Source organism: Physeter macrocephalus, chromosome 11 (assembly GCF_002837175.3).
Source record: "Physeter macrocephalus isolate SW-GA chromosome 11, ASM283717v5, whole genome shotgun sequence".
Taxonomy (NCBI): Eukaryota; Metazoa; Chordata; class Mammalia; order Artiodactyla; family Physeteridae; genus Physeter; species Physeter macrocephalus.
In genome coordinates this window covers 171,955,013-171,969,812 of record NC_041224.1, presented here as the reverse complement: position 1 = coordinate 171,969,812, position 14,800 = coordinate 171,955,013, and positions in this window count along the sequence as shown.

Genomic DNA, 14,800 nt, shown 5'->3' with positions numbered 1-14,800 from the left:
CGAGCCTCCCGAAGGAGAAACCATACTCTGCCCAGCCTCGCCCCTGGTCAGTCCGTGGGCAGGGCCAGCGGACACCATGCTGAGCCAGGCTCACCTGCGTGCAGCACCCGGGGCAGCGCTGCCACCCGCGGCCCCGTCTCTTCCTTGTCTTGCGTTTGATCCGTTGACTGTCTCCGGGCTGCTGTCCAAAGCACACGCTCTGAGAAGGCAGGGAGTCTGTCTGCTGGGGCGGGGAGGCATCCCCCTTTAGCCAAAAGGAAACCTCTCCTCCTCCCCAGGAAGCCCGCCTGCTTCTTCCTTGACCAAGCTGTTCCCAACAGAAGCCATGGGCGCATCCGTGAGACGTCCCCGTTCAAAGGTGCTTCCCACACATCTGTCCGCCGCCCCATCTGCAGCTGTCTCAGTCTCCAGGGCCTGCCTTCTCCCTCCCGTCCCCACCGACGCCTGGGGCCCCTGTCTGCCGACCCCCTGCCACGGAGGGCCGTGAGCCCAGCCTGCAGAGTCCCCTCCGGACCCAGCAGAGGGGCCCATTCACACCCCGGGGTGGAGTCTGGCCGTCCAGGGAAAAACGACTCACTGAACCGCAGGCCCAGGGCCCGGGAAGGACGGGGGCCACGACGCCTGTCCTCAGATTCATTCCCCCGCCTGACCCTCAGAGGAACCAACGCTTCCGTGTGAGCCAGGCCCTGCCTTTCCCCCGGCAGAGGCCACCACCCGTGCCAAACCCACCGCCGGCCCTCTGGGCTGGGCCCACCCTGCCTGGCGCTGGGGCCCCTGATGCTCCCCGGAGGCCTGGTACCCAGACCCTTCCCTGAGAGTCCCCAGGCCTCCCGTCACCCAGAAGGAGGCAGTGTTCTTCCTGTGGCTGGCTTTGAATGTCTTATGTTCTAAAAGCGCTGAACCCTCCGGAGTGGTTGGTAGATGAAGGACAGAAAAGGAGCTGTGAGGAGAGGGACCCTCCAGGCCTGGTGACCCCCATCTAGTGGCCCGGTGACCCCCATCTGCCAGCCTCTTTGGCAGGCAGCCACCTGCCCCGTGGCACATTGCTAGGCCCTTGGAGACAGCCGCCTTGCGCTTCTGCACAGCCCACGCGCTGGGGGAACACGCCCCGCGGCTCCCTCACTGCCCACACGCCTGCTGAGAAGGGACCCGACCCAGCCGGCGGCTCCGCTGCCTGGCTATGTAGGGACTTGGCCTGGGGAGCCTGACCACCTCCTAAGCCATCAGTGTCGTTCTCTGGGGGGTGTTTGGGCCCCAGGTGAGACCTTCCCGTCCCATCAGGGGAGACTCATAGACTGACCACCAGTCCCCATTTGGGCTGAACCTTGAAGCATCCATTGTCCAGGAGCCCTGGGGCCCACGGAGTTGTCTGTGGGCTGAGCGCCGGGGAAATGGTGAGTGTGCTGTGACCCTGACCCAGGTCCTGCTCCCAGGTCAGCGGGTACGGGCTGAGGACAGGTCCAGGGCAGACTCTCCCAGAAAGGATTTTTCCTGCTTTTCCATTTTCCCCGTGCGTTGAGGCCTGAGTGTGGGTGTGGACTGGATTTTGCTCTCCCTGTGCACCTAAGCACAGGGCCACCCGTGGCCTTCATCCCTGGTGAGCACTTGACAGCACTCATGGCTCACGCCCTCCAGTTCCCAAGGGTGCAGATCTGGGTGACAAGCAGGCCAGAGGCTGTGGGTCCTCAGCGGGGCACACCCCACGCCGCGCACTTCCCCCACTGCCTGCAGCCTCCTGCTGAGTCCCCCCTGATCCCTGAACAGAGACCCAGGCAGGACCCCAGCCCTAAGCACACGCCATCCTGGGTTCGGAAGTGATAGGAGAGCACCTTCAGCCAGAGGGAAGGATCCGGGCTAAGGGATCGTGGAGTGCTGGACAGCCAGTCTCGGGTGGGGTGGGGGGGAACCCCGAGGGGGGCAGGTCACAGCCCGGCTTTTGCACAAACCTGCTGGTCCACCTTCCCCAACCTGAGCTTAAACGTAGGACGCCTGGATTTTGCAATTAGCCTAATCCTCCAGCCCCGGCGAGGCTCCCCACAGAGGAACCCCGGTGAACCATCCATCCATCACTCTGGGGCCAGTATCCCCTTCCCTGGAGACACACAGCCAGGGCTCCATGAAAAGCTATCGTTTGTGCATAAATTCCCCCAAATCGGGTTTGTCAAATCTCCTCTCACCAGTTAGTGAAAACTAAGAGAAGGGCCCAGTTTTTAAAAGAATTCACTTGAGAACAAACCCAGAACCGGCCATCTGGAAGACAGCTCTCACGGGTGCAGGGGGAGAGCCCCACTGGATTTTCAGCTTAAGCAGCAGAAGCAACCATAAAACTACCCCAGCCTGGTGTTTGAGCTTAGAACTTTAATTTAAGGAATGTATCTGCAGCCCCTAAACACGGACCAATCCTCAGACTGGTCTGAACTTTCGAAATGCACATTCCTTCTCTGCATTTTCTCAAATAGGTATTTTTCAACCGTCTCCTAGTTGAGCCCAACTTTAGAGTGGCATATAGATCTCCCAGAGTTTTCAGGTGTTCCTTAGAAACTTCTAAAGCAAGTTTTGGAAGAAAGACTAATAGCTGTAAAAATATAGACATATATATTATATATAGTTATATATATATATTTAAAGAGATATCTATATCTATATATAATTACTGTACTCTCTGAATCTGTACAAAGTATGATTTAAACAGCCCAGGTAGTGTGAGATATCTAATGCATGAATGTAAATACCCTGAGACCTGCCTTCCTAACCGTGTGCCGAGAGTACCCGGGAAGATGGCTCTTATTCCCAGGAGTTCTGTCTCAATGGACAAATACACGCATCGGTGCCGTCTTGCCCACCAACAAGCCACTGATGTCGACTCTGTGCTGAGATGTTGCACAGGAAGCAGGACCGGCAGCGCTGGGGGGTGGGCCCCATGTTACTTGCGAGGAAGAAAGCACCATGCCTTTTTATTTTCAATAAAAATATACTTATAAAGATGGCTGTCAGTTGTCATTTGTGGCGGAGTGGGGAAGGAGAGAGCGGACTGAGTGTGGCGGTGTGGTCCTTCCTTGAGGCCCTGCTATAGACCCAGGTACCTTGGGTACCTGTCTGGCCGTGGTACTTGGCTTGCCTGGTTTCTATATGGTTTTATCGTAATGCCCCGAGGCTGGCATTTATGGGGATTCCAAGGTATCAAGCTTTTCCCTCATCCCCAACCCGGCCATCTTGATCCTTGACTCAGTTGAGAGGAGGGTGGCCAACCATCCTAGTTCACCTGGGACTGGGGGGTTTTCCTAAAATATGGAACATTCAGAGCTGAAACCAGAAAAGTGCCTGGCAGACTGGATGAGCCAGTCACTCTAATTTGACAAGTGCTCAGGGAATCATGGGGGGCAAGGATCAACGGGCCACGCTGGAGGGGAGACGGGTTACTTCTGTGGCCAGTGACGGGCCTCCTACTATATCTACCCCCAGGTCTAGACCTCGGCCCCCAGGCTCAGTCTGCAGCTGCTCAGATCACTGTGGTGTGGCCTGCCCTGCGCCCCCAAGCAGAGGGACCCCAGCCCCACCAGGAGCAGCCCTCTTTCCCTGTGCTTTTGGAGAGAAGAGGCTCCTGTCTGATGGGCCAGGCGGGATGGAGAAAGAAAACAGTTGCCGCCGCTGCATCATCGTGTTTATCCGAGGAGTGAGGAAACAGTTTGGAGACGGAGTGACGGCCAAGGTCACGCAGACACAGGAAACGGGTGGGACTGGGGTTTGCCCCCAGACTTGGGTGTCTTCAGCATGCAGCCACTGGACACGACTGAAGGGGGCCCCAACCCAGACTATCTCCCCACAGTTGGGGTGCTGCTGGACCCCATCACCTCTACCTGGGTTCCCCACGGCTTCAGAGTCAGCTCCGTGGAGGCAAGTGGGAGGCCCCTGTGTGCCCGGAGTTGGGGGCCTGGAATTTCTCCAAGCTGACAGCCCAGGGGGATGTCGGCTCAGTGCAGCGGCTCTGGAGGAAAGGGCCTGTGTCTCAGGCATCTGGGGTCAGGGCAGCGGAGGGGAGCCGTGGAAGTCCCCGCTGAGAGCCAGGAGGCTGTCATCTCGGTGGCACACCCCCCGACCTCCACCTGGGATTCCACGAGCTGTCATTTGCCGAAACTTGACACGTGTCCTGGCAGACGGTAGGCGCGGTGGGTGGTGGCCACCATTGCTGTCACTGTCACGGCTGTCACTAATAAAAGGCTGCCACCCAGGCCACAGGGAGAGCTCCTCCACCCACTGGCCACCTGCCCGGGTCCCCTCTTGGGGGCTGGTGAAGATTCGGTGGGACACCTCCGGCCTCGTACTGGCTCCCGAGCACCCCAGCCTGGCCAAACTCACAGCAGCAAAGCCGGAGGCCAGCAGGGCGTGAGGCAGGGGGCACCGGGCCTGGGTGTGAGGCTCCGCTGACCCCTGCAGGTGCCCGGCGGGCAGGAAGCAGCACCAGCCTAGGAGAGGACAGGTGCTGGGGAGCCGGCAGCCCAGAGCGGCAGCCCAGAGCCCTGCCACTTCCCATCTCCACCCCGCCTTTCTGGGGCTTTGGGCCACGGTTCCAGCTCCGGATGGAGACCAACACGGCAAACAACAGCGCGTGCTCCGGCCGCCTGCCAGCCGCGTGCCCACGCGCGAGCCTCGCCCCTCGTGCTCGGGGTCCTGCTGCCGCCGCCAGGTGTGGGACACGGTGGGACCCACAGGTGACCGGGGTGGCCGCACGGAGGTGTGCTGGAACGACTGCCCCTGGCCAGTGGGGGCGGCTCTTCCTCCTTCCTTCCCTCCGACGCGCACTGAGACTCACCGCGTGTGACATCTCGAAGACGGTCCACCTGTGAGGTGGAGGGAGCGGTGGCGCGTGGTTCCCGGCGGCGGCCTCGCTGCGGCCTCCTCTTCGGGCACGCCAAGCCACCCCCAGCCACCCCACCTGCCTGGTGACCGGCCCCACGGGACCTCCACTTCCTTCCTCCACCCTCCCCTGCCACCCCACCCCCGCCCAGGAGGGAGCCATTAAGCTCCCTCCTGCCTCTTCCCAAACTAGCTGTCAGGAAAGCACCTGAAAAATTCCTTGACATAGTCGTTTTGATGCCCTGTCTCCTGTTTCCATCCCTGGCACAAACCGCGCCGCCAGCCCAGACGCCGGGCGCCACTGTGACTGCCCTTATCCAGCACATCCGACCCCTCGGGCCACCTCTCCTCCCCATCCTCTGCTGGGGAGCGGCTCTCCTGAATGTACACCCGCAGCCTCCTGACTTCAGCTGTCAATCCTTTGCTCATTCATTCAGTCATTCCCCAGATACTTACAGAGCATCTGATACATGGCAGGCAGCGCGCTGAACACTGGGGTTCGGCTTCCCCGATGCTTTTGAGGTCCCAGCTGGAAACCTCAGAGGTCCCAGCTCCTCCCCGCCCTCAAATCCGGTGGGTCCTGCCCTGGCCCTCCAATCTGCTGTCCAGTCCCACCTCCGCTGTCCCAACCCCCAACGCTGGTCCCACTCCCACTTTCCCCAAACTCGGCCTCATTCCATCCAGCCTCTGTCTGCCCACGGGAACTTCCTCAAACCTACCCCACTGACGGCTAGGGACCGCTCCCTGGCCACGGTCTCTGGCCTGGCTGCCCTTCCGCGGCCATCGCGCACCGCTACGCCCAGCACCACTCCACGTGCACACCTCCCCGTCTGCAGGTTTCAGGCTCCCCTCCCCCACCCCTTCGCTTGGCTGCATGGTCACATCCGATGTGCTGCGCAGATCCTCTCAGAAGCTGCCTCTTCCCTGACCACATGGACCAAAAGCCCACAGGTGCACGGAGCCCAGTGACTTCTGCCTTCTCTGGACGGCACAGACAGCCCTGCGTGCACAGCTCTCGTGTCTGCCCTCTCCCATGGACACTTCCCGAAGCTTTCTCCTCTCTTGTGTGAACCTGTCAACCGCTGGAGAGCCTGCGTTCACTCCTACCCTAGGTGTTGACCATGCTGTGTCCTGGGGATTCAGAGAAACAGGATAGGGCCCCACCCCCAGGAGCAGTTTGGTGGTGGCAATGCAAACAGACAGTGACACCAGTGTGGAGATGGAGGGACACCCAGGGTCGACTTCCCAGCACTTCACATACATCATCTCTTTTAATGCTTCCTGCAAGCCTAGGAGGATGTAGATCATCCCTATTTCACAGAAGAGTAAACTGAGGTTCAGAGAGGTTCAGAGGGGTTCAGCGGCTCACCAAGGGTCAAAAAAGCAGTAAATGGCAGAGCTGAAATTCAGACCCAGTTCTGTGTGGCTATAAGTTCTAGGCCCTTCCAACCCAGACAGGCCCTCAGATTTCAAATGGTCCATCCCAGCTAGATTTACACCCGATTATCTTCCCAGCCCATGAAAAGCAAACAGGACACTCAGCGGCCCCAGCCCCTGGAAGCTGGAGTCAGGGATTCATGGATCTAACATGAATCAATTTTTGTGATTTCTTTTTTTTAATCGAAGTATATAGTTGGTTTACAGCGTTGTGTTAATTTCTGCTGTACAGCAAAGTGATTCAGTTCTACATATATATACATCCTTTTTAAAAAGTATTCTTTTCCATTATGGCTTATCATAGGATACTGAACATAGTTCTCTGTGCTATACAGTAGGACCTTGTTTTTTATCCATTCCAGATATAAAAGCTTCCATCTGCTAACCCCAAACTCCCACTCCATCCCTCCCCCAACCCCTTCCCCCCTGGCAACCACGAGTCTGTTCTCTATGTCCATGATTCTGTTTCTGTTTCACAGATAGGTTCATATGTGGCATGTTTTAGATTCCACATATAAGTGATATCATATGGTATTTGTCTTTCTCTTTCTGACTTACTTCATTTAGTACTAACATGACTCAATTAATATGTGATTCTGGCAAGTCCTCTCCCCTCTCAGAGCCTCAGTTTTCTCCCCCATAAAATAAGAGTAATAATCCCTGGCCAGCTACTTCTCCAGGATGTGCACATGGAAGGGACTGGAAGGGTCCCGGCATCACCGGATTGAGGTCACAGCAGTTGGGTCCTAATTCCAAGCCTGCAGGAGCCTGAAGCTCTCCTGTCCTCTCTACCCATCCCTTGGGGACTTACATCTGGCTCCAGACTTCAGACCCTTCAGGGTTGCCCCTGGTCTCCAACAAGCCGGCCCTCACGTGACACCCAGTCCCTGCTTCCTGGGTCTCCACAGAAGCTTCTCCAAGTCCTGTGAGACACTCATGTATGGGACGACTTTAGGGGGGCTCTGTGTAGGTGGGTGAGGGGAAAATTGCCCTCTCAGTCAGTACTGGCACCTGGGCCCTGAGGATGCCCCCAGCCCCAGGGAAGGAACCAGAGATGGGCCTGAGACCCAGGCGGCCCCTCCTTTCTCAGTCTTCAAGAAGGCCTCGCCCGAGCCATGTGAGCCACAGACTCGGGGGGGGGCCCTCCACCAAAGGTGGGGAGCCCACGCCAGGCCCCCCAGGAGTAGCAGGGGCTCCCTGAAACCAGAGGGGCCTGCAGGGCTGCCCAGAACAATGTGAACGGCGGCCCTGGACCTCCTGACTCCCCTTGGCTGATGCAAACAGCCTGCTTCACTCCAGGCCCAGCTCGGTGCTCGCCCGCTGGGCGTGGGTGCCTGAGGCACCCTTGGCCTCGCATTTGATGGCTCTTCCTGGGATGGCTTCTCAGGGACAGCAAGCAGAATCCTGCCCCCACAAGGTTGCTCTGGGCTCTCATCCTGGTGGGCATGGTCACCACTGCCTTGGCTGCAAGGTCGGTCATTCAGAGCCATTCCCTCAACAGAAGCCCTTGACCTTTGACCTCAGCCCTGCGCTCCTGCCCTCAGGCCACATCTCTGTTTCTTCCACTAAGTTTCCTCAGGGGGCTGGGGGTCCTTTCCTGTGGGCTAACCACAGCCAGAGCCATCTGGGGCCAATAGAGAAGCTCTTCGAACAGTGAAGCCCAGAAGGGATGGGGTTCAGGCTTAGTTCTCTTCTCCCAGGAGCTTCCTGAGGGAAAGCATCCTCCTTTTTTTTTTTTTTTTTTTTTTTAACGAAGACAAACACAAAGGAAATGAGTGTCTACTGACTCCCAGCTGAGAGGGGCCCTCAGGAATTCCTCCCAGAGCAAAGAGGTAAATTGCTGTCTCCACCGTTAGAACTAGAAGAAATCAGGAGCTTCTGTTTGTTGTTCCTCATGTCCCCGCCCTACACCCCTTAATTTAAAAAAAAATGTCCTCCTTTCCAGACTCGCTGATACATGGGGATAATGCAATTATGAACAGGGAGTCAGGCAAGGCCCCCCCCCAACAAAGAAAGAGGCGCTCTGATGGTGGGCTTGCAGGTTGGGGGATGTCTGAGTAGGGGGGCGCTGCACCCCTGACGTGAGCTCAGCCCACGGAAGTCCAATCCCTGCCCAGGAAGACAGAGGGGTCCGGAGGATCGTGACGACACAGCTAAGCACACAGACGATCGCCAGTGAGGCCACTCTGAACCTGTCCTCAAAGAGCAGGGCTGAGGAAGCTCTGATGGAAGGAGCCCTTGTTCTGTGGAATTCCAGGGGCGCTGGCTTCATGCCACTGACTTTTGCCTGGAGGTTTGGCCTCAACCTTTCAAATGGGACGTATTCTCAGCGGTAAGTCTGTTCTCTGTGAGAACTTAATTTTCGATTTCATTGTTAGTCAAACTTAAAAAAAAAAGTGTAATAAACATGTCTGGATCATAGGAATACATACTGAGATTTCAGGCCCCATTTGTGTTCACCGCCCGGTGACAACAAACAGCACCGTTTTAGTCGTCGTGGGTGATGAGAAAAGAAGCCGGCTGGGCGCCGTGGCTGGCTGGCCTCCCCGCTGCCTGGCCTCTCCGTGCAATCCCCCTCCTCTGTCTGCCACACCCTCCCAGAGAGCTCATCCAGCCCTGGGCTTCACACCCCATCAAACATGCACGACTCCCACGTTCGTACCTCCGGTCCCCACTTCCCAATCATCCCCAGACCTGAGTGCGTCCAACTGCACACTTGCTGTACGCGGGCATCTCATCAGAGCCCGGAAGGACTCCTGGCTCTCTCCTTACGACCTCTCATCACCCCATCGTCCTCACCTCCACACCTGGCCTCTTCACCACCACTGTTTCTCAGCCCAAACCCTGACAGTCAGCCTTTATTCCTCTTTGCCCTTCAAAAGGGACATATTCTCAGGGGTGATCATTTGTCAGTGGCCAATACACCGGCAAGTCCTATCAACTCAGTCTCCAAAACACTTAAATCCGTCTGCTTAACTCGGCCCTGACCACCCTCATCCAAGCCACCATCACTTCCTGCCTGGACTACAGAGACAGCCCCTGCCTGGGCGCTCTGCTTGCACCCCTGCCGCCCCCAGGATCGTTCCCACAAAAGCCAGAGGGATCCTTACAAAACGTAAGTCAGACCATACATGAGTTAAAAACCTGCCCATGACTTTTTTCGTACTTAAATGCCACACTCCGTACACTGGCTCACAAAGCCCTTCCTGACCTGGCCCCTGCTTCTCCTGCAGCCACTCCCCGTCACCTCTTCCCTTCCGTCACCCTGGCCTTCCTGAGCTCCTCACATGTGCCAGCGCCTTCTCATTTTAGGTCTTTTCAGCCACTCTTTCCCTGCTTATCACCTGTGGCTTTCTTCAACCAGCCCTAGTCCTTCTCTAATCTGTCGCCTTAGTTTATTTTCAATACAGCACTTCTCGCCAGCTAAGGACACTTGTTGAGAAGTGTATGCATTTCCTGTCTTTCTCCTCCCACATGAAGATAAGACGCGTGAGGACAGCAGCCTACTCTGCTTTTGGGTCTTAGTCATTGCCAAGTCTCTAGACCCCCAGTGTGGCTGACACCAGAAATGTTTGTAGGATTAATCGATTAATTAATTGTGGGTTACCAATTTAATACCGTACACACAGCGTCGAGAGAAGAAAACAGCGCTTTATTTCCCAACACTGTTCAGAGTCCCCACCTCACTGGGTGTAGGGGGGTTGAGGCGGTAGAAAAACCTGAATTTGCAAATTGATGGTGTGTGGGCCTCTTCTGGTTTAACTAGTTTCTTTTGGATGACTCTGTCTCTTTGGGACAGATGCTCAAACTGTGAGCCCTCTCCTCAGTCCGGCTCCCCTCCAGGAGGCTCCCAGGTGTGCCCCTGAGGGGGTATCCGTGGTCTCAGGCACAGGCAGAGGCAGGTGCAGACCACGTGGCACCTTCGGGTCCTGGCAGGTCTCGCGGCCGGCCTGGGCTGCTTCCGGGACAGGTGACTGCAGAACTGTGCCTGGGCCCTTCCGGTCTCCGAGGGTGACGGCGCCTCCAGCTGCAAACGTCCACACTGTGGCAGGCTCTTTCTCCTGACCACAGGCGCTGCCCATCTTCCTGCTCTCTCAGCTCCAGCCACGGGGACTCTGGAACCTGCACGCTCCCGCAAGCCGGGAGAGAGCTGCCGGAGCTGGGGGGGGCAGGATTCTATTTGCAGCCCCGAGGCTGCCCAGGGCTGCCAGCTCTTCTCCTGGAGGCTTGTGCACCATGCGGTGGGGCTCCCTGGCACAGTCCCATCAGGGCATTTCTACGATGTTCTCACCCCCAGCAGGGGAGCTGCCGACATGCCCACCTGGCCTCTCTGCCCTGCCCTACATTTGTCTTCCTTTTCCTTTGGCCAACAGCCCACTAGGGTCCAGAAGAGGTGGGCTCTCCATTCCCTCATCCTGTGTGACCAGAACTTTCCCTGCATCTGAAGCCCCTCCCACCCACGCCGTCCATGGAGCTAGGCTGGGGAACGCGATTTCCTGGAGAAGAACAAAAGACATATCCATTTATTATTTTCAAAATATCATCCCCATTACAAACACAAGGATGTGTTCACACCATGTGAAGTCCCAGTGATGAGAGAACACACCATATGGAAGAGGATTTCCCAGTTGCTCATTCAAACAGAGAAACGCGTGGGGGGCCTTGAGTCACCACATGCAGCCCAACAGCGTAGGAATGCCGCATTCCAAAGGATGGGAGCCAAGGTCCCATTGCAAGCTGTGATTTCATCTCAGCAAAACACCAGCTGTCACATGGCATTACAGTTGGAAGAAGAAATGGCTGCGTGAATGTGGGCTGCTTAGCCCAGAGCCCGGCATTCCTAGGAGTGGCGAGCGTTCCTTAAAGTTCCACTCTTATTCCTGTTTATGACTCCCTCTCTGTGCTAAGTACCTGACAGACATCATTTCGTTTACTCTTCACAAAAACGTCAGCAGAGAGGAATTAGCATCTCCATTTTGCAGCTGATGAAACTGAGTCTTAGCGAGATGAAATACTTGCCGGTGGTCATAGAGCGGGTCAGCGGGAATGTCCGCAACTGACCTGGCTGCAGAGCCTGTGTCTGTGTTCCCCTCCAGCTGCCCCCCAGCCCTGAGCCCAGCATTGGGCTCTCTAGCTGAAGGCTCTGGGCACACCGTGCTGTCTGAAACCGGCCCGATCCCCTCTTCAGAGCCTTCCCACCACCATCCCCCAGCACCCCACCTGGGCAGCGTGATTGTCCTCACCTGGAGTGTTTCTGTCCTTCACGCCTGATTACTTGCTTGTTCCTTTCTTTTCCAAGTGGCCACTTGAAGGAGCGGAAATCAGGGCATCTGCCAGGCAGCCCCGGGAGGCTCCCCTCTCCACCGGCCTGCGGGCGGGGGCCTGTCTGGACTGCATGATTAAAAAGCCAGTTCTTTGTTCGACCAGATCCGTGCCTTCCGCCAATGTCCCGTGCACCCTGCAGGGAAGAGCTGCTGCCAGGGCTCACCTTGGAGGGCCCAGCCCTGACTAGAAATGAGGTCGAACTGACGGGTTGGGGTGTGGAGGGGGCCCATGGCCATGCAGATGTGGGGGGGGAGTGATGCCAGGGAGAGGTGGGCCACCGGGGGGCTGAGTGCACGGCCCCAAGCCAGCGCTTGGCCACTGGCTCACTGAGTGACACTGGGTCAATCCCACCCCCTCTCAGGCCTGTAAAATGAGATGGTCGGTCTAAGCTGGGTGGCAAACTCACAAGCCTGCAGGGTGGAGCAGGTGAATGAGTGAAGCACCAACTCGGAGCCAACAGGATTTCTGCCGAGAGGCTGGGGCTCTTCCTGCTCGGGAGGCAGAGGTCAGTAGTGGGAAACGGTACAAAACTGGAGACTGCGTGCTCCAGCGGAAGTATTCAAACTGAAAGGGGAAATGGAAAGTTCAAGCTCATCAAACAAAATACGTTGTGGGCCAAGTTTCACCAGCAGGCTGCCGGCTGCTGACTTCTGGTCTATGTGATTCTAGGTTACCTTGCGGTCGGGTGAGTAGCGAAGGACTCTACCTATCATTGACCTGCCAGAATTATGGAGTCGAAAGAGCCAAGGCTTTGGAGGCAGACATATCTGGATTCAAAGTTTGCTCTGCCTCTTACTGAGTGACTCCTGCAGATATCGTCTCTCCATGCCTCAGTTCCCTCATCTGTAATATGGGGTTAATAACAGAAGTACCTGCCTCACATCACTGTTGAGAAGACTAAATGAGATTACTCTATCTAAAGTGCCTGACATGCAGTAAGCCCACACAGAGGGTAGCTATGATTATTTGAATTAGGGGCAAGTCTCAACAGGGCTGAGTGAACTCAGACCCCTAATCTAATAGAGTTCAGCATCCCAATCTGATGAAGTCAGAAAATTTTATTCTTTGCCATAAAACTATTATATTAAGTGGGAAACTAAATGTGATTTAATTTGTGAGCTATAATTTTTTGGCAAATAAATGAATTCCCAAAGTAAAGGAGAAAATGCCTTTGTCAGATGAAGTGACAGTGGCTCGATGGAAATTTATTATAGATGATTAATAAACAGAGAAACCAACAAGAGTGCGCTTCCTCCAGAAGAGCCCTCAGATTGCTTTATCCCATGCTCTTGGCACATTTTAGCCAAGAGAGGCCAGAACCAAAAAAAGGGAGAGAGAAATTAACATTTACTGAGCGAAGCTCTGATGAAGTCAGATGGCCTTCTGGTCCTAATGCTACTACCGCCAGCTTGACCTTGGATGAGTCATTTAACTTCTGGGCCTCAGTTGCCTCACCTGCAAAGTGGGAATATTAACGGGGAAGAGAGGGCTAAGAGGAGTAAAGATAATGTTTGTGAAGTGCTTAACACCTAGTAGATACTCAGTAAACGGTGGCTCTTGTGGTTTCTCTTGAACCCCCTTCAAAAGAGGCTCACTGCTGTCAGTGGAAGGAACTGGCCAGCCTCTTACTGATAACACTTCCTCTCCCAGAGGATTTGACTCTCATAAAAACATAGTTTGGTTCTATTCCATTGAGTTGCAACCACTCCCTTCATTCTTCTTAAGACCATTGCTGTTAAAACACCCAATTTGCCCAAAATACATAGTTGCAAATTAATTCTATTAAAGAGGTATATTAAATGATCTGCATTGTCCGATTAATGCCAGAAGCCCTTGAGTCCCAGCTCATGAAAGAGTCTTGGTGGATAACCCACCTTCTCTGATCCAGTCCAACCTTATTTGTCCTGTTGTAGCTTGGAAATGGAGACGAAGTTGCTGCAGTCACTTGGCCTCAGATGAGACTCTTAGGGAAGAGAGTTGCTGAAAATATCCCATTGTCAGGCAGAATGACACACTTGTAAAGAATGGCATACAATGAAGACTGGACACCCTTGGTTAATGAGCGCGTTTCAGCTCCCATGGGTCTTGTAGGTCTTGCTTCTGAGGGACTGGCTGAAGGAAAAACCAAATGAGCCTGCAGCTGTGAGCCGTCCCCTCGTTTGGTCTTCATAAGGTGGCACAGGTTTCCTTGGAGGTCCGTAGAGTCTGGTACAGTCTCCCAAGCACCACCTCAGTCCTCCACTCGTTTGCGCTTTCCATCCCCCCAGGGAGATGGGTAGACAGCTCCATTTTACAGATAAGGCAAAACAGAGGTCCAGAGAGGTTTAATAACCTGTCCAAGGTCACCCAACTAGTAAGAGGCATGCTCACTGCGAACAATCATGGAATCTATGCACTTGCAGATTTTGGCCCATTCCACCCTTGGGAATCTCAGAATGTTCTGTTCACATCCCAGAACCAGTAGGATTCCGTGAGGGAAGGAAAACTGAATTTATTCCTGGCTCTTTTCCAAGCCAATAATCAGAACCGGCCAAATCTGGACTGGAGTCTCTCTGCCCTCTCTGCTGCTGTCAGAGCTGTCACCCGGGGCTGGAGTGTGGGGTAGCAGGAGTCTATATGGACCGTGGTTGAGAGCACAGTCCCTGGGGTCAGACAACCTGGGGTCATGTTCCGGCTCTGCCTCTTACTAGCCGTAGACCTTGGGCAAGGAGCTTTACTTCTCTAGGCTTTAACATGAGAGTAAAAACAGTAACCGATAACTTTTATGGAGTGCTTACCATGTGCCCGGCATTGCTTTAAGCTCTCTCCTTGCATTCTTTATTTCACCATCTCAACAACCCTATGAGGTAGAATGTGTCACTGTCCACATTTTACAGATGAGGAAACACTAGTAATGCAACTTCAAAAACCCTGAGGCTTTGGGGAAAATATACCCACGCAAGGGTCCAACTCAGTGCTCCTCAGTGGTCTTCACCTAGGCCAGGGGTCAGGAGACTTCTTCTGTAAAGGGCCAGATGGTAAATGTTTTAGGCTTTCAGGACTATTCAGTCTCTTTCATGACCCGTCAACTCTGCCGTTGCAGCACAAACACAGCCAGAGACAATGTGTAAATGGCTGGTGTGGTTGTGTTCTAGTAGATTTTTTACAAAAACAGGCAGTGGGCTGCAGTTGTCTGACTCCTGAC